Source organism: Schistocerca gregaria, chromosome 1, assembly GCF_023897955.1.
Source record: "Schistocerca gregaria isolate iqSchGreg1 chromosome 1, iqSchGreg1.2, whole genome shotgun sequence".
NCBI classification, from domain to species: Eukaryota; Metazoa; Arthropoda; class Insecta; order Orthoptera; family Acrididae; genus Schistocerca; species Schistocerca gregaria.
Window position 1 is genome coordinate 1,063,845,742 of NC_064920.1, and position 21,788 is coordinate 1,063,867,529.

A 21,788-nucleotide genomic window follows, 5' to 3' on the forward strand; every position below is an offset into this window, starting at 1 on the left:
GGGTTCGATTCCCGGCGGGGTCAGGGATTTTCTCTGCCTTGTGATGACTGTTGTGTGATGTCCTTGGGTTAGTTACGTTTAAGTAGTTCTAAGTTCTAGGGGACTGATCACCATTGCTGTTAAGTCCCATAGTGCTCAGAGCCATTTGTTTCCTTTGTCTCAGCCAGTTTTAACTATGGTAGTGGGGCATTTAAACCATTAGACAAATTGTTTCCACCATAAAAATTCTTTCTCAACTCTAAGTGTGAAAGCAAGTGTCACTGACGCGTCATTGCTCAGCCCAAACCACAAGGAGCAAAAAAATCGTTCAAATGGCTCTGAGCACTATGGGATTTAACTTCTGAGGTCATCAGTCCCCTAGAACTTAGAACTACATAAAACTAACTAAACTAAGGACAGCACAAACATCCATGCCCGAGGCAGGATTCAACCTACGACCGTGGCGGTCGCGCGGTTCCAGACTGTAGCGCCTAGCACCGCTCGGCCACCCCGGCCGGCACTAAGAGCACAAACTTGAAATTGGGAAAGGCTGTTTCTCTACATTGTAGACATTGTTTAAGAATGCGTTCCTCGAAATTCCACTTTTAAAGGGGATGAAAGGTTTCTTGAAAATATGTTGCTATTAAGGCACTTATGAAGCTAGATCAATGAAAACTGGTATTCGGTTTCTCATTCAGAAATTAAGAAATACTTGTTTCAGGCTTTCATGGCAATTTAACCGTTATGAGGGTGAAATAGTAGCTGTAAGTTTCTCTTGAAAATAAACCATTACTGAAGAACTACTAAAGTACGTTTAAAGCCTCATCTATGAAAATTAGTATCTGATTTCTCAGTTACAAGTAAAAGAAACATGCCTAATTGTTTTTAGAAAATAAATTCTTTATGGGGTGAAATACAGGATGAAATGTTTTATGAAAATTGTTTATTATGGAAGCAATTTTAAAGCTAAATCCATGAAATCCGTGCTTGGCTTCTCTGTTAAAAATGAAAAAATACCAATTTCACTGTTTTTGGAAATTCAACCCCTAAGATGCTGAAACAGGGATGAAATGTTTTATGAAAATATCTCATTGTGAAGCCATTTTTGAAGCTAAGGATTTGAAAATCCGTACTGGGCTTCTCGATTAGAAATGAAAAACGCATCTTTCACGGTTTTGGGTAATTCAACCCCTAATGAGGTAAACTAGGGCTAAACAGCTTCACTGGCTCGTCAATTTGGAGAAGGTGTAGGCATCGTTTAAGATGGAGCTGTTCGAAATTCCACTCCTAAGGAGTGTGAAATAGGGGACGCAAGGCTCTTTGAAAGTATCCCTCTATTAAGGCAATTTTGAAGCAGGAATTACCAAAATTGGTGTTTTCTCAGTAAGAAATAAAAAAAGTATGTTACAGCACTAAGGACGTAAAATAGGGGGTGGAAGGTTTTTGAAAATAAAGCAATGTTAAAGAGGTACCAAACCATTTTTAAAGCCACATCTATGAAAACTGTGCGTGGTTTCTAGGTTGGAAATTAAAAAAAATTGTTTTTGGAAATTCAGTCCCCTAAGGGAATGAAAAATTTTATGAAATTCTTCCTTTATGACAGCATGTTCAAAGCTATAGCCACGGAAATCAGTATTTGGCTTCTGTTAGAAATAAATATAATACGTGTTGTATTCCCTCAGGGGGTGAAACTGGGAATGAAAAGTTTTGAGGCATTATTTGGTTAGATTAAAAAAAATGTTAAAGCTAAATCTACAAAAATGGGTATTCACTTCTCGGTTAGACATAAAGAAGTAAGCATTAGGGGATAAAAGTTTTTAAGTAAATATCACCACAAGAACGCAAGATGCATGACTTACAAAAATCTTTGACACTACCTACCAGAATCGCTTTCTGGTCAGAAATATATTCGTAAAATACTGTGCTTTTATGGCCATAATTAGCGTGAAAAGTTAAGAGGATATCGTAATTTATGAGCGTCATAAAATTTCTATTGAACAGAAACAAAACAAAAAAAAATCTGAACAGACCATACAGTGTAAATGAGCGAAGCAGCTGGCACTAAGGCAGTTACTTCAGTTTTAAACCTAAATTGTTTATACACCAGTTAGCTGACAGAAGGATGGGCCGAAATGGACATAGAAAGCATAAAGAAGGAGATGGACAGAGAAGGTGTGCTTTCTCTTTTCTTCCTTTTCTGTTTAGGCATACTGAGCCACAACAACGCATGGCAATGTGCAGCTAGTTGTTAATATATAGTAAAAAAAGAAAAATAACAGGTACGTGATAATTTTTGTGAGAGAAATTCGGCTAGCTGTCGCTTCAGCCAGCAACCGGCTAAACATAGACAGTATCAGAACACCGTCAAACATATAACGGGCTTTAATGCAATAAATGAAGCAGGCAGAAAGGTATACAAACGTCTCAAAAATGAGATCGACAGGAAGTGCAAAATGGCTAAGCAGGGATGGCTAGAGGACAAATGTAAGGATGTAGAGGCTTATCTCACTAGGGGTAAGATAGATACTGCCTACAGGAAAATTAAAGAGACCTTTGGAGATAAAGAGAACCACTTGTATGAACATCAAGAGCTCAGATGGAAACCCAGTTCTAAGCAAATAAGGGAAAGTAGAAAGGTGGAAGGAGTATATAGAGGGTCTATACAAGGGTGATGTACTTGATGACAATATTATGGAAATGGAGGAGGATGTAGATGAACATGAAATGGGAGATACGATACTGCGTGAAGAGTTTGACAGAGCACTGAAAGGCCTGAGTCGAAACAAGGCCCCCGGAGTAGACGACATTCCATTGGAACTGCTGACGGCCTTGGGAGAGCCAGTCCTGAGAAAACTACCATCTGGTGAGTAAGATATATGAGATAGGCGAAATACCCTCAGACTTCAAAAAGAATATAATAATTCCAATCCCAAAGAAAGCAGGTGTTGACAGATGTGAAAATTACCGAACTATCAGTTTAATAAGCCATAGCTGCAAAATACTAACGCGAATTCTTTATAGACGAATGGAAAAACTAATAGAAGCCGACTTCGGGGAAGATCAGTTTGGATTCCGTAGAAATACTGGAACACGTGAGGCAATACTGACCTTACGACTCATCTTAGAAGAAAGATTAAGAAAAGGCAAACCTACGTTTCTAGCATTTGTAGACTTAGAGAAAGCTTTTGACAATGTAGATTGGAATACTCTCTTTCAAATTCTGAAGGTGGCAGGGGTAAAATACAGGGAGCGAAAGGCTATTTCCAATTTCTACAGAAACCAGATGGCAGTTATTAGAGTCGAGTTACATGAAAGGGAAGCAGTGGTTGGGAAGGGAGTAAGACAGGGTTGTAGCCTCTCCCCGATGTTATTCAATCTGTATATTGAGCAAGCAGTAAAGGAAACAAAAGAAAAATTCGGAGTAGGTATTAAAATCCATGGAGAAGAAATAAAAACTTTGAGGTTCGCCGATGACATTGTAATTCTGTCAGAGACAGCAAAGGACTTGGAAGAGCAGTTGAATGGAATGGACAGTGTCTTGAGAGGAGTATATAAGATGAACATCAACAAAAGCAAAACGAGGATAATGGAATGTAGACGAATTAAGTCGGGTGATGCTGAGGGAATTAGATTAGGAAATGAGACACTTAAAGTAGTAAAAGAGTTTTGCTATTTGGGGAGCAAAATAACTGATGATGGTCGAAGTAGAGAGGATATAAAATGTAGACTGACAATGGCAAGGAAAGCATTTCTGAAGAAGAGAAATTTGTTAACATCGAGTATAGATTTAAGTGTCAAGAAGTCTTTTCTGAAAGTATTTGTATGGAGTGTAGCCATGTATGGAAGTGAAACATGGAGGACAAATAGTTTGGACAAGAAGAGAATAGACGCTTTCGAAATGTGGTGCTACAGAAGAATGCTGAAGATTAGATGGGTAGATCGCATTACTAATGAGGAGGTATTGAATAGGATTGGGGAGAAGAGAAGTTTGTGGCCCAACTTGACTAGAAGAAGGGATCGGTTGGTAGGACATGTTCTGAGGCATCAAGTGATCACCAATTTAGTATTGGAGGGCAGCTTGGAGGGTAAAAATCGTAGAGGGAGACCAAGAGATGAATACACTAAGCAGATTCAGAAGGATGTAGGTTTGCAGTAAGTACTGGGAGATGAAGAGGCTTGCACAGGATAGATTAGCATGGAGAGCTGCATCAAACCATTCTCAGGACTGAAGACCACAACAACAACAACAACAACAACAACAACAACAAAGCAAAATGGAATTCTCAACTTCATATAAAGGAAACATAGTCACAGATAGGCAAAGGAAAGCATATATTTTCCGATATCTGTCAGCCACAGAAACAATAAACGACCGGCTTTCTCTTCGACATGGCGCACAAAAACGAAACAATTAAAACGTAAGCAAAGTTCTAACAGCACTAGAGGATTTAAATGAACAGCAACATACCTCGTTTCGAACATAACAAGACATGCCAATAGACATAGGGAGAAACTCTGCTTCTGCTACTGACGGCGTCTGCAGATCATCACCTATGCACAACAGCAAGAATAGATACAACTAACACATTACACTTTGTTCAATGACGCCTTGAAACTAAACGAAGTACCAGCGCAATGGAAAACCACTAAATAAGCCTAACTGATACAGACCAATCACTTCACCCATGACAGATAAATATTTCGGCACAGTATTTAATACGTACCTACAACATTTTGCAGAGGAACGAAAGGAATTCCTGTCGCGATAGCTGGCTTTAGGAAAACGCAATTTGCCATTCATCCTACACTAAGAAACTGTAGCAACGTTACAAAATCAATTAACACTACAGACTGCACGTCAGCTCTACACTTTTATTTAAAAAGTGCATTTACAGAGTGTGGCATCATGGATTATACCTTAAGCTTATCACTTTCGGCATCCCTCCCCCTCCTCCCACCGAAACCACCATATTGTACAACTACATAGCTCTATCCTATATGATAAACTTAATTCCATCACAGTAGTATATACACAAACTAAATTGACACTCGGCGAAGTGTGATGGCAGCGACTACAAATGGGAGATGCCTTTACGGTTGCTCCCGTAAGCCAGTGCGCCGAGTGTCATCTTGATCTATGCGTATAATAAGCGATAAATATTATGAGATATTCATCTTGGAAGATGGAGTACCACAGGAATCAATCTACAATATATATACAGGATATACACATACACATGAGGGGCTTATTTCAGCGCTCATTTAACTTTAGAACGCTGTATTTCAGAATGAACAAGTATATATACTTGAATATTTCTGATATCTCAAATGCAGATTTTTCAGCGCTCATTTAACTTTAGGACTTTGTATCTCAGAAGAACAAAAATGGACTATTGAAATAAGCCCTTCATATATACAATATACTATACAGGGTGGTCCATTGATCGTGACCGGCCAAATATCTCACGAAATAAGCGTCAAACGAAAAAATTACAAACAACGAAACTTGTCTAGCTTGAAGGGGCAAACCAGATGGCGCTATAGTCGGCACGCTAGAGGGGCGTAGCCGTAGGTCAAACGGGTATCAACTATGTTTTTTTTTAAAAATAGGAGCCCCCATTTTTATTACATATTCCTGTAGTACGTAAAGAAATATGAATATTTTAGCTGGACCACTGTTTTCGCTTAGTGATAAATGGCGCTGTAATAGTCACAAACATATGGCTCACAATTTTAGGCGAACAGTTGGTGACAGGTAGGTTTTTTAAATTAAAATACAGAAAGTAGATACATTTGAACATTTTATTTCGGTTGTTCCAAAGTGCTACACGTACCTTTGTGAACTTACCATTTCTGAGAAAGCATGCTGTTACAGCGCGAAAACCTGTAAATACCACATTAATACAATAAATGCTCAAAATGATGTCCGTCAACCTCAATGCATTTGGCAATATGTGTAACGACATTCCTCTCAACAGCGAGTAGTTCGCCTTCCGTAATGTTCGCACATGCATTGACAATGCGCTGACGCATGTTGTCAGGCGTTGTCGTTAGATCACGATAGCAAATATCCTTCAACTTTTCCCACAGAAAGAAATCCGGGGACGTCAGACCCGGTGAACGAGCGGATCGTGGTATGGTGCTTCGACGACCAATCCACCTGTCATGAAATATGCTATTCAATACCGCTTTAACCGCACGCGAGCTATGTGACGGACATCCATCATATTGGAACTATATCACCATTTTGTCATGCAGTGAAACATCTTGTAGTAACATTGGTAGAACATTAGGTAGGAAATCAGCATACATTGCACCATTTAGATTGCCATCGATAAAATGGGGGCCAATTATCCTTCCTCCCATAATGCTGCACCATACATTGACCCGCTAAGGTCGCTGATGTTCCACTTGTGGCAGCCATCGTGGATTTTCCGTTGCCCAGTAATGCGTATTATGCCGGTTTACGTTACCACTGTTGGTGAATGACGCTTCGTCGCTAAATAGAACGCGTGCAAAAAATCTGTTATTGTCCCGTAATTTCTGTTGTGCCCAGCGGCAGAACTGTACACGACTGCCGGCCGGAGTGGCCGAGCGGTTCTAGGCGCTTCAGTCTGGACCCGCTACGGTCGCAGGTTGGAATCCTGCCTCGGGCGTAGATGTGTGTGATGTCCTTAGGTTAGTTAGGTTTATGTAGTTCTAAGTTCTAGGTAACTGATGACCTCAGATGTTAAGTCCCATAGTGCTCTGAGCCATTTGAACCATTTTTTGTACACGACGTTCAAAGTAGTCGCCATGCAATTCGTGGTGCATAGAAATATGGTATGGGTGCAACCGATGTTGATGCAGCATTCTCAACACCGACGTTTTTGAGATTCCCAATTCTCACGCAATTTGTCTGCTACTTATGTGCGAATTAGCCGCGACAGCAGCTAAAACACCTACTTGGGCATCACCATTTGTTGCAGGTCGTGGATGACTTTTCACATGTGGCTGAACACTTCCTGTTTCCTTAAAAACGCAGTTGATATCCGTTTGACCTATGGCAGCGCCATCTAGCGGGCCAACCATAGCACCATCTACTTTCTCCCTTCAAGCTAGACGAGTTTCGTTCTTTGTAGTTTTTTGGTTTGATGCTTATTTCGTGAGATATTAGAACCGGTCACTATCAATGGACCACTCTGTTTATACACTGCCAATATACGTCGCCCAACTCAGTGGAACGAAGACTAAGCTTTATATCCAAATGACACTGTATAGTGATGCCACGAGAAAACAACAGAAGGCATTGATCAAATGAAGAAGATGTACCTTAGCAAACTAGAAAGAGGGTCCAGCCTGTGGCTCATAAGAACTAGCGCCCAAAAACGTCAACTTAAGACACAGAAACTTTTTCAAGAAATATAAAGCAAACACAAGACAATCCAAAATTAAAAATATGCTTACAAGAAATAATACCTAAAGCGAAAGTTAAGTATTTAAGACTGGCTACGGAACTACATTATCATGGAAGTCTCACACTGACAACATTGCAACAAAAGCGTTACTACCACTAGGACTCTCAAAACCAATTAAAGTACACATTAACGGCGCTTCAATGTTAGTTCATATATACAACAACTATAATTCAGCATAGAAAGAAGTATTTTAAGAATAGCTACAAGCTGTAGCACACACATGACGAAAATGTGTGAAGGAAAGAAAATGGCCACTATATAACCTTTAAAATACCGCCTCATCAAACGCGCCAGCAAAATTGGAGTAAACAAACTAAGTAAGCTAGCAATACAATGAAGGCAGAGCTACTTAAGGGTACAATCATGTTCTTCTATTTTCTAAGATATAAGTACAGTTAGATGCCACACGCAATAGCCCAGGGCATGAAGAAACAGATGAGGAATACAACGAAATGTAACTGCAAACATTATTAGCCAGGAATGTCGACCACCGGTTGTAACAAAGCCAAGAAAGTCAGGCTAGTAAAATAGCGATCACATTTCCTGCCTGCGAAACAGTCCCAAGTGAGGTTTTAAACAGATTTCACTTACCTTGGGTGAATGCAGAGATTGTAATTTACCCCCTAAACCAGAAAAACAAAAACATAAAACATGGTAAATTCAACATTTTCGCTTCTGCCCACCTAAAAATAAATGGACCCAAATCAAAAACAAAAACAAAAAACACGCCTGGCTGAAAAGGGAAAAATTTCTCTCGATATTTCCCTTCAGCAGTGGCCACCAGAGAACGGAAACGGAACTGTTACCGGTCAAATGAGGGGTGCGTAAATTAGACATCAAGGCGCCCCTGTCACTTCAGTGCTGCAGCAGCTTCCTCCCTTCCCTCTGTACTTCCTCTAGTATGTCGCGTCTGAGATCGGTGGTACTTCGATCAGTTCCTACTCGGCGACTCGTTCTCTCCTACTGAAGCATGGAGGAATAGGGTTAGTTACGAGTTACAGCGAGGCCACACGGAAATAGGATTTTTGTATTTTATTTTTTATTTTTATGATACTTGAAGTTTAGAACCGAAATATCTGTCTACACACACGTTAGCTGCGACTTTCTGTAATGTTCGAGAAAATCGACTTTGAATTATTGAAGTTTCTCTACTGTCCTTAGTACACTAAAATCTCTTTACCGGCTGGTTCAAAATGGAAATGGCTCTGAACACTATGGGACTTAACATCTGAGGTCATCAGTCCCCTAGAACTTAGAACTACTTAAACCTAACTAACCTAAGGGCATCACACACATCCTTGCCCGAGGCAGGATTCGAACCTGCGACCGTAGCAGTCGCGCGGTTCCGGACTGAGCGCCTAGAGTTTACCGACTGGCAGTGGGTCTCCGTGGTACAGTGGTCGTTTGCTAAGTGGGCGGTCTTGAGAGGCTTCCTGGCTGCAGCAAATTTTTAAACAAATCTGCTATTTCAAAAATGTTCAAATGTGTGTGAAACCTCATGGGACTTAAGTGCTAAGGTCATCAGTCCCTAAGCTTAAACACTGCTTAACCTAAATTATTCTAAGGACAAACACACACAAACATGCCCGAGGGAGGATTCGAACCTCCGCCGAGACCAGCCGCACAGGCCATGACTGCAGCTCCCTAGACCGCTCGGCTAATCCCGCGCGACTGTTCTAGTTCTACGAACATTTTCATGACGCTAAAAATCCATGAAGATGGGAAAGAAATGGTAGCGCTCGAGTCTGGTAATCACTGCTCGAAACTTGTTTTGGACATTAGCTTTTTCATTAGTTTTTTCTTTCAGTCCAGTTGAAATAAAAAATTCACGGAAGTCATGCTAGTTAACACATAATTCACTTCAGTCCAGTTGAAATAAAAAATTCACGGAAGTCATGCTAGTTAACACATAATTCACTAACTTCAAGTTTTATGAAAAAGTGCAATTCTTCGTATTTCTAATTACACACCACAATCAAAAATTCATTTTTCATTGTAGTTTGTTTTATAAGAGTTTTAATAAAGTTTGTTTCAGTAGAAGGAAAACAATACAAATTTTTTTTTTCGTGTTAATGTACTTTGCTCTTCACTGAATACACATAGAACAGACGCTTGTAACAGTGCTGGCGACCGAACCGAAGTCGGCCACATGTCGGGCAGGTACTCTGCCACAGCCCCATGATGTCTATCGACAAATCGACCTCTATTTTGTAGAGAATTTTTGAGAGTTGCATTGAAATGTTTTGTAAAGACTGTTATTTGTGTTCTGAACTTAACGTACCTGAAATACAAAAAATTACAAAAAATCCATGTGCCATGTGGTCTTATTAGTACGGATGTTGAGTGTACGCTGTTGCTGTTGTAAAGTAGCGCGACAGAGCGATCAAATAGCGTCTAACGCATCTGTTTTTTGTGAGTCTGTGCAGGGCGTAAGACGAAAATTGAGTGATGCGGTGTATACAACCGCCAATTTGTTTCGTTAGAACAAGAATGACGTCTGGTAAAAGCGCTAGGCCATAGTTCACGCTTCAGACGAAAAACGTAAAAAATTCGTCCACTGCAAACAAAATGGTTGCATGCTGATTTATTCCACAGCCATCATGGGAAAACGCAATAGTGCGTTTTGTTCATTATCATTTATTTTTGTAATTTTTCGGAGAGTTCTCTAAATTTATAGTAACAATTAATCAAGATTTAGAGGATACACTTCATCGTTATGTCCTGTTTTTTTTTTTTTTTTTTTTTTTTTTGGTGCTGTCGTCACAGACTCGGTAACGCATCGAAAGACTCTGTGTGTGTGTGTGTGTGTGTGCGTGTGTGTGTGTGTGTGTGTGTGTGTGTGTACGTTAATGCTGTAATTGTTAGAGAGTCTCTGAGTAGGGATTAAACATTAAATTTACAGCAGTATTCGAAAAAGTTTAATATCAATCATTATATTGGTATATAATAACAGTAATGTTCAACAGTCATGTATATAGCGGCAATGTAGCGAGTCCTCGGTTATACTAGGTGGTTACAGTTAAAGTTCATTTGCTTACATAATTCCACTGTGGGCTACAATTATCGTATGGCAACTAAACGTGGTAGATATTCTATGTGTTACGCGGGAAAAAAATTAGTTCCACTTCTGGCCACCAGTAGCAAATCTTAAGCTGTGAATGTAATGGGTTAGGAATGGGAAGTAGGCAGAAACCTTGACAAGTGAGAAAGGCATAATGTTGATATCATTAACCACCATTTCCATAAGTTGTTCAACTTGAGCACAAAAGACGTCGACGAAAGATCCGTACCCAAAGACTGGAAAGTTGCACAGGTCACACCAATATTTAAGAAAGGTAGTAGGAGTAAGTCATTAAATTACAGGCCCATATAGTTAAAGTCGATATGCAGCAGGATTTTGGAACATATATTGTGTTCAAACATTATGAATTACCTCGAAGAAAACAGTCTATTGATACACAGTCAATATGAGTTTAGAAAACATCGTTCATGTGAAACGCAACTAGCTCTTTATTCACATGAAGTGTTGAGTGCTCTTGACAAGGGACTTCAGAACGATTCCGTATTTCTCGATTTCCGGAAGGCTTTTGATACTGTACAACACTGGCGGCTTATTACGGAATTGCGTGCTTAAGGGACCGATGACCATAGTAGTCTGATCCCTTTACTCCCACAAACCAACCAACCAATTGCGTCCTTATGGAATATCGTCTCAGTTATGTGACTGGATTTGTGATTTCCTGTCAGAGAGGTCACAGTTCGTAGTAATTGACGGAAAGTCATCGAGTAAAACACAAGTGATTCTGGCGTTCCCCAAGGTAGTGTCATATGCCGTCTGCTGCTCCTTATGTATATAAACGATATGGGAGACAATCTGAGCAGCCGTCTTAGGTTGTTTGCAGATGACGCTGTCGTTTATCGAATAATAAAGTCATCAAAAGATCAAAACAAATTGCAAAACGATTCACAAAAGACATCTGAATGGTTCAAATGGCTCTGAGCACTACGGGACTTAACTTCTTAGGTCATCAGTCCCCTATAACTTAGAACTACTTAAATCTAATTAACCTAAGGTCATCACACACATCCATGCCCGAGACAGGATTCGAACCTGCAACCGAAGTGGTCGCGCGGTTCCAGACTGAAGCCCCTAGAACCGCTCGGTCACTCCGGCCGGCACATCTGAATGATGTGAAAATTGGCAGTTGACCCAAAATAACGAAAAGCGTTAGGTAATCCACATGAGCGCGAAAAGGAACTCAAACTTCGGTTACACTATAAATCAGTCTATTCTAAAAGCCATAAATTCAACTAAATACCTAAGAATTACAATTACCAACAACTTAAATTGGATGGAACACATAGAAAATGTTGTGGGGGAGGCTAACCAAAGCCTTCGTTTTTTTGGCAGAACACTTAGAAAATGTAACAGATCTACTACGGAGACTGCCTACACTACACTTGTCCTTCCTCTTTTAGAATACTACTGCCCGGTGTGGGATCCTTACCAGATAGGACTGACGGAGTACACCGAAAAAGTTCAAAGAAGGGCAGTACGTTTTGTATTATCGCGAAATATGGGAGAGGGTGTTACAGAAATGATACAGGATTTGGGCTGGACATCATTAAAAGAAAGGCGTCTTTCGTTGCGACGGAGTCTATCTCACGAAATTCCAATCACCAACTTTCTCCTCCGAATGCGAAAATATTTTTTTGTCGACACCGACCTACATAGGGAGGAACGATCGCCACGATAAAATAAGGGAAATCAGAGCTCGTACTGAAAGATATGGGTGTTCGTTCTTTCCGCGAGCTGTTCGAGACTGGAATAATAGAGAATTGTGAAGGGTGTTCTATGAACCCTTTGATTTGAAGAATATCCATGTAGATGTACAGCGCCAGGTTTGCACCTGGTGGCCAAAATTGGAACTTTTTTTTTTTTTTAGCGTAAATCGGTTGTGCATTAACGCATTACAACATCTAGCACGTTTTGCTGTCATACGGTAATTACACCCCACACTGGACCTCTGCGAGTAGCTGCACTTAAATTATAACCATGCAGTACTTGCAAAGTCCTGTACTCGCTCTCCTTCCTCCACTTGTGGGCAGCGGCAGAGACCGGTAAGTCGAGTCTCTGATCACATCTAGATGACGAGCGCGGGGATGATGTCATTGGAACCACTGGTGAGTTGAAAGCGAATATACATATCTAGTTCCCGATCTCTAGTGTGGATACAGTTTAGCACGGCCTGCGTCGACAAATGCGTCCCTGTTGGCCCCCAAAAGGTCAGCGAGCAGTTCTGTTCCATTCCGGGTTCATCGTCTGCTCTGTTGTTGACTCCAGGTGAACACTACAAGGGGATATTCAATGTCGTGTGAGTTACGACAGCGGCGAATCCTCGAATGAGGTCACTACAGTGTCGGCTATGTCAATTCGGCGAGCAACGACAACATAGCTTATTGTAAAGTTACAGTCATCACTCGGGCTCACACGGAATAGTCCCATAGACTCGATGGTGGAAACAAACCACAATGACCTGTCCGCGATCTGAAGCAGAACTCGCTCTACTGAAACGCACTGGTCCTCATGTGGGACACCGGAAGCTATAGATTTCGTCAGATTCAAGAAATCTACTGAGATCTGCTGTGAACCTGAAGTGGAATAGGAAACTTAATATTCACATACCGGAAATTACACGAGAGTTATTCCTACATAAACGAAGAGATGTGAGATTCTGCTTTTCTGAACCACAGATCATGCTGGACTGGTCTACAATAATAGAATCGACCAGCTGGTGGAGGATGTCATTGCCGCAAGTTCTGCAATCAACGTCTGTCTATTACTCTCCGATTTCAGGTCATGGATGTGGCGATTGGTCGAGGAAGAATGTGTAATACATTTATGCTAGATTCCATACTCAGTATTCCATATTTAATTAATTAGATTTCTTGAGGTTGTGTAATAGTACTCAAAGGCCAACGTAATTTCCAGTGAGTGGCACTAACCACGCAGCAACTAGATGAAGCCGAACTCCGTGTTAGTTGTAAAATTTGAAATTTTCCTTGCGAATCAACTGTTCAAGAAGATTTCGCGCTTGCAGCCGGTCGTCGTAATCTTCATTGCACGATATTTCGGCTGGAAAACTGCCAGCCATCTTCAGGTGAGCCGAACGAGGACTGACGAAGACGTTCTCCACTCCGTCTTATATAATGGAACATGCACATTTAAGGACGGTGTTAAGAGACAATGGATACTCGATCCGGCAAATTAACAAGGCCTTCTCAACTACAGCCAGGAACCGGGAAGCGGATAAAGAGGAGAAAGCGCCAGCCAAGTCCCTAGCTTTTCTTCCCTTCGTTGGAAATATCTCCTTTAAGATAGCGAGGATTCTTAATAATTTTCGTGTTTTTCGTCCGCCTTCTAAGATTTCGGATTTGCTGGGATCGGTGAAGGATGATTTGTTACCGCGGAAGGCGGGAATTTACAAAATACCGTGTCAGTGTGGTATGGTCTATATAGGACAGACAACGCGTACAGTGGAAGAGCGTTGTACGGAACATTAACGTTGCACTCGCCTACTGCAACCCAGTAAATCTGCAGTTGCGGAGCATTGTATTTCTAGCGGACATTCAATGGAGTACGACAAAACTTCGATTTTGGCCACAGCAACAACTTTTTGGGACTCCATTATCAAAGAAACCGTTCAAAGACGCATTGCAGGAAATCCAATGAACCGTGACAGTGGTTACCGATTGAATGACGCAAGGAATCCCGTCATCTCCGAAATTTGCTCGAGACGAAGACGCCAGAAGACTTCGATAGCTGCGGCCAGCGACAATACCGACGCAGCTGAGTCTTGCAGTTCCACCAGCGAGGGCGCTGTCGCTGGGCGGTGTGGCCCTTCTGTATCCGTGACTGCAATGCATGCGCGACAGTAACATCAGCGCGCTATACAAAATAAGCAACGCTCCGCGCTACACACGCATAACGGACCTTCACCGGGAATACCGGCTAGATACCATCTTGCAGGTATTCCAAAAACTCTCCACACGACTGTACAATAACACGAGACACTCGCGCAACCCGTTTATTCTCTCTCTGGGTAACTACGACCACAACCATAGATGGAAGCATAACAGACCAAAGACATTACTGGCTAGGAACTAAACATCTATGGTCCATAGAACGCTAACACGACAGTACTGGCGAGCCCCTGCAACACAGTTATTACTGGGAACTCAGATGTGCAACCAGCCGAAAATCAGGCAACCGCAGGGAAACCGTACTGTACACAGCACGCAAACCAACCACACATACCCCCTACACCGTCTGTGAGCCGATCTGTGACCGATCGCCCACTAATCTACAACGACCTTGAACTGTTGCAGGGACGCAGCAACCGCAGTAAGCGCCGCAACAAGCTCCAACAACGACAAAGGTAACGATGCACGATACCTCGAACTAACACAACCACACCTTGCATGCACTGTCGCAGATAGCAAGCCGCTACTGCCCTTACTACCCGTCCTACCGTCGCAGAGGTTTTTTTCCCTTGGCTCTTGCCTTGGCACTTTTTTTCCTCTGCCATTACAACCGCTACCCTTCAATCGTTTTCGACCACTTGTATCTCCTGATGGACCATGTTAATGAGTAATCTTACCCAGACGCATGGACAAAATCACAGCCGCATCCTGTGACGCCCGATTAAAAAAAACTAACATGTTTACGGAGGTGACAGTAGAACTTTTGGTTTGGTCACCACGTTGGTGTGGGCGTGGAGGGGGCCCATCCTATGTTAGAGCGCAGCAGCGTGTCGTGCTGCAACGGCAGCGGCAAGCGTTTTCCGCTTTGACGTAGCGGCTCACGGAATTGGCGTTCTCATCTCGAAGCGGCAAACACTAGCGGTAGCCAATGACGGACAGCCACTGACTTACGGGGCGGGAGCCACCGAAACGACCGGTGTGTTCGAATAACTATATCTTACACCCACATGAAGGAAAGACGAAGTTGGGTGAAGACATACCAATTTTTCATTTTCTGTACAAAGTACTCTTTCACATATTTCATTACTCATGTTTTCTCATTTCACCATAAACATATTTCATGACTACCGTTCATGATTGTTCACTATCTCCTAACACATTGAAACAATGTACGAAGAAAGAGATTATTCAGATAGTTAAGCGAGTTAAAAATCTAAAATGTGATATGGGAGCAGGTACAGGAAAACAGTAAGAACACAAAGCCTTGGGGGAAGGGATGAAAGTGGAAGCCACCGGATAGAATTTCGCACAGAGCATAATGTAATCATCGTCAGCACCTTGCTTAAGAATCATGAAAGGGTAATATATTTTTGGAACAAAGTTTTCGAAACCAGATTTTAAATTATAGGACATTTCCTGGTGCAGACGCAAACCTACAATAATTTATTGGTTACGAGCTGCAGTTTACAACTAAGGAGACAGTAAACGGTAGCAAATTAAGGAAATGGAACTTGAATAAGTCAAGACCCACAGTTTTCCGATAACCTTAAAGTTACCGTAATGCAACGACTGACAGAAACAGAGGAAGGAATCCGCTACAATACGAATGGATATCTTTGAGATAAGTGGTGAATGCAGCAGAGGTACAGTATACTAAATTTGACACGAGGGAAAAATATAAAAATGTAGCAAATAAAGTAGGCCATCGGAAATAGAAATGTCTAAACATGGCGTTAACAGAAAGTCCAAAATTGCAATGCGGTTTTGCTCAAAGGAGAAGCAACTGTCAAGAGCTCATTTGGCAAAGCCAGAACTAAGCAAATGAGAGAAGGCTAGAAAGTGGAAGGAATATGTAGTGAGGAGAGGGGGAGGGGTTGTACAAACTAATATAAGCAGTGTTAGATTCCTGTGAGATGTCTGAACACGCAAGGCAATACTGATCCTGCCACGTAGCTAAGTAGACACACTGAAGAAGTGCAAAACTCTGTTTATAGCATTTGCATGTTTAGAGAAAGGTTTTGACAATCTTAATTAAAACATTCTTTCAAACTCTTCAGATGTCATCGATAACACACAGGGCCACAAGATTATCTGCAACTGCATTTCTAAGACTTCAATGACTTGAAAGGGAGGCAGTAATTGAGAAGGCAGAAGTAGAGAGGATATAAAATGAAGGCTGTGAATAGCAACAAAAGCGTTCCGAAAAAGAAAATTTCTTAATATCGAATATAAATTCAAATGACTGGATACTATTTTACAAAGGTATTTGTCTGGGGTGCAGCCTTGTATGTAAGTGAAACGTGGGCGATGAACAGTTTTGTCAAGAAGACAATGGACGCTTTCAAAACGTGGTGATCAATAAGAATGCTGAAGATCAGATATGAGGATCGTGTAACTAAAGAACAGGTACGGAATTAGAGGAGGAAGAGGAAATTATGGCACACCTTCGATTACAAGAGGGGTAAGCTGACAGGACATATTATGAGGCGTCAAAGAGTGAGGACAAAGGGGTTGGGTGATAGTATTCTGATAATAATAGCTGAAATGCTATTCTACTATTTTATCTATTAATGTAAGCAGTGAATTTACTCTTCCATGCACTCCTCCACAAAACACTTAAACCAAAACTGAAATCAGCTGAACACCAAATCTTTCAACCACTGTCTGACAACTGCATTCACTTTCAAGATTCTATAACTATCACTGGCTAGCCACACACACACACACACACACACACACACACACACACACACACACACACACACACATACAGATATAAGGAGAACAGAAATAAACAAACATTAGTTTTCAGCAAATACACTCCTGGAAATGGAAAAAAGAACACATTGACACCGGTGTGTCAGACCCACCATACTTGCTCCGGACACTGCGAGAGGGCTGTACAAGCAATGATCACACGCACGGCACAGCGGACACACCAGGAACCGCGGTGTTGGCCGTCGAATGGCGCTAGCTGCGCAGCATTTGTGCACCGCCGCCGTCAGTGTCAGCCAGTTTGCCGTGGCATACGGAGCTCCATCGCAGTCTTTAACACTGGTAGCATGCCGCGACAGCGTGGACGTGAACCGTATGTGCAGTTGACGGACTTTGAGCGAGGGCGTATAGTGGGCATGCGGGAGGCCGGGTGGACGTACCGCCGGATTGCTCAACACGTGGGGCGTGAGGTCTCCACAGTACATCGATGTTGTCGCCAGTGGTCGGCGGAAGGTGCACGTGCCCGTCGACCTGGGACCGGACCGCAGAGACGCACGGATGCACGCCAAGACCGTAGGATCCTACGCAGTGCCGTAGGGGACCGCACCGCCACTTCCCAGCAAATTAGGGACGCTGTTGCTCCTGGGGTATCGGCGAGGACCATTCGCAACCGTCTCCATGAAGCTGGGCTACGGTCCCGCACACTGTTAGGCCGTGTTCCGCTCACGCCCCAACATCGTGCAGCCCGCCTCCAGTGGTGTGGCGACAGGCGTGAATCGAGGGACGAATGGAGACGTGTCGTCTTCAGCGATGAGAGTCGCTTCTGGCTTGGTGCCAATGATGGTCGTATGCGTGTTTGGCGCCGTGCAGGTGAGCGCCACAATCAGGACTGCATACGACCGAGGCACACAGGGCCAACACCCGGCATCATGGTGTGGGGAGCGATCTTCTACACTGGCCGTACACCTCTGGTGATCGTCGAGGGGACACTGAATAGTGCACGGTACATCCAAACCGTCATCGAACCCATCGTTCTACCATTCCTAGACCGGCAAGGGAACTTGCTGTTCCAACAGGACAATGCACGTCCGCATGTATCCCGTGCCACCCAACGTGCTCTAGAAGGTGTAAGTCAACTACCCTGGCCAGCAAGATCTCCGGATCTGTCCCCCATTGAGCATGTTTGGGACTGGATGAAGCGTCGTCTCACGCGGTCTGCACGTCCAGCACGAACGCTGGTCCAACTGAGGCGCCAGGTGGAAATGGCATGGCAAGCCGTTCCACAGGACTACATCCAGCATCTCTACGATCGTCTCCATGGGAGAATAGCAGCCTGCATTGCTGCGAAAGGTGGATATACACTGTACTAGTGCCGACATTGTGCATGCTCTGTTGCCTGTGTCTATGTGCCTATGGTTCTGTCAGTGTGATCATGTGATGTATCTGACCCCAGGAATGTGTCAATAAAGTTTCCCCTTCCTGGGACAATGAATTCACGGTGTTCTTATTTCAATTTCCAGGAGTGTAATAGCTGTAGATACTTAGCAAATTACTTCTTATGACATACCAGTAAATTAGTCTCGTTTTAACTTTTCATTCCACATGCTATTAAATGCCGTTTAAAAAAAAATCATCTATCCCTTCCGAAAAACTGTAGTTTCTTTCATATCTCGGTAGATTAACAAATTTAGAATATTTATCATGTGACGAAATACATGACTTTTACAAGTTATCGTTTGCAAAAAAACACTTTTCGATTTCTTGAACCGTTTACGAAATTTGCGGTTGATTCATCCACATGGTTTACGACGAGCAGGACGAAGTATGGATCGCAACGCGAGCGACCCGCGCGCGGTCACCGCGCAGCTCATCCGCTGACATATCATTCAATATCTCGAGAACGGTGATAGCTATCGTTCTGCTCTCAGCTTTAACAACAATTTCGATATGTTGACCAAATTTTATACGCAATAATGTATTACCTAAAATGAACTTTACGCAAAGTCCAAGCAATGCGTTTTTACCTCTGCACACTCATTAAAATTTCGTGTAAAGGTTTACTTAAATGCGATACAGCAAGTAACCACGACGAATAACGAAAAGAAATTCGGTCCTTTATCGAGAGAAGACATCAGGCTGTAACATGCCCAAGAATCAAATTTTTGTACCGAATAGTTTCCTTGGAATCGGATGATAAGCATTTCATAACTGCCGCCGCGTCCGCGCCAGCGGTTCGGCGAAAGTTCGTGTGTCCCGGAGTTCCGTACCTGACGTCACGCTCAGCGCGTTCTGTGATTGGCGGCGCGTCGCGCGGCAGCGCAAGCGGTTCGACATGGTCAAACCGCGACGTAGAGCCCGCCGCGCCGGTCCATGGCAACCACGCCCATGGCGCGCGGCAGCCCTATTGGGACCCGGCCTTAAGACGGAGCAGAGAACGTCTTCGTCAGTCCTCGTTTGGCTCACCGAAGATGGCTGGCAGTTTTCCAGCCGAAATATCGTGCAATGAAGTTCACGACGACCGGCTGCAGTCCCGAAATCTTTTTGAACTGCGTGTCAGTTTCTTATTGGCTGAGATGAGCCACGGCGAACAAAGAAACGAAATAAATCTTGTTACGGGACTGGTGGAGAGGATTTTTGACGTCAGGTAGCTCCAACAATTCTGTCGAGAGTTGGCGACATCGAGTGGGGAGTGCCCCACTCAAATGGATGAGGACCGAACGCGAACGTCACAAATGTCAGAAAAGTTACTGAACTACAGTCAAATACTAAAAGACACCGCGATGAAGCGCACTTGAATAGCGATAATTTCGGGAGAACCGGTGGTGAGTGTATATTAATGTTTATAGCGATAGAGATATCATTTGCCTTTTAACCCAAGTGTTGGATACTTGTCTTGTGCAACATATGTGTTCAGTGAAATGTGGCGTAGTTCTAGATTAGTACCCATCAATAAACGTGTGGCATCCAAAAACTTACTTGGTGACGTTATTTATCAAAGAACATTTAGTTCCTCGCCGGACTGCTCATGGTAGACTTTTTACAGCTTGCACTATCTACTGAGACGGAGGGACGAACGTCTGTAGAAGATTCCTGATAGGAGCTTACATAGAGACACATTAGGCGAAGTGTGAAGGACTTACACACTTCCAAACAGTAACCTCGCATGTACGGTTAGTCTAGCACAAATAGACAAACTAGCATCTCTTAAAAACGTAAGGCGAGGGTTGCAAATGCTTTCAGTCTGCTGTGTAGGTCAACACTAATCTGCCATCCAACCAGTCAGCCGGCCGGTGTGGCCGAGCGGTTCTAGGCGCTTCAGTCTGGAACCGCGCGACCGCTACGGTCGCAAGTTCGAATCCTGCCTCGGGCATGGATGTGTGTGATGTCCTTAGGTTTAGTCAGGTTTGAATAGTTCTAAATTCTAGGGGACTGATGACCTCAGATGTTAAGTCCCATAGTGCTCAGAGCCATTTTGAACCAACCAGTCATTAGAAGCCTCCCCTGATTTCGAAAATTTTAGGCCAGCAGGAAGCTGATAGTTACAGATTTCGATCTGTCTTACAAACCATCTTCATGTCTGGCGCCGAAAAGTACAGCAGTGGTACGAATGGCTAAAACTCAATTTTATGCCATTCGTTCCATGTTGAAAAACTGCTCCTTACAGTGCCAGCCCCGAAGATGATCTGCACAAGAGTTTAAACCAGTAGTCTTCAGTAAAATAAATTGTAATATGGATGGTATTTTTTTAATTTACTGGTACAAATGATATCACACATCCTATGGCATGGTGCCAATCATCAAAGCAGTTAACTACTTTGGTGTGAACGCATACCAACGGTTCAACTTCTTCCCACTTACATCGTATAGGTATCAAGGATAAAACTTTCTGCGACTATAAAGAGAAGAAGATGTCAACCACTTGTTTTCTTGCAGTTTCCAGTTTCTTCGAAGCACAGTAAAACGGAGCAACTATTGTGAAATTGAAGGAGGCCCTTCCAACAATTACTCCTATTTTGTTATGTCATGAATATGCTCAAATATACAAAGCCTTTTTTCGTATGCTACGAGATCGTAAAGTGTGTTTATAAAATTTGGTATCCTACTTTGCTACACTTTTCAGATTTTCTGCTCTAGCCAACCCCGTGACAGTAGTTTCGAACATTTTCTTGTTCCGTGTTTAAGTGATGGCATTAACTTTTTACATGCTGTGGCCTTTACTGATATTATAAATATTACACGATAAAATTAAGGAACTTCGAACTGCTAAATATTTTGCAAGGTACAACATCACCGTGCACCTAGGAACAAATGTACTATTGAAATTTAAAAGCGTTGCAGTCGAGAAAATGATATCATAGTGTTCTAAATAGTCTACCTGTAACATTATTACTCTGCTATCCACCAAAAATCACTCAATGAAATCGAATTAAGCAGAAATACGATCAAAAACTATTTAACAAGTTAAATATATCTTGAAATAGATGCTATTGAAAATTATAACTAATTTCCATTTCAAGACAGGTAGAAGTGTTTAGAAATAAACGAATTCTGTTCATTTGGAAGTATCACAAGTTCCTTGGGAAAAGACGTTCTGTTTCAACGTACAAGATGGTACATGGCCAATGAAGTATGGCTTGAGAGTCCTCATGTTAC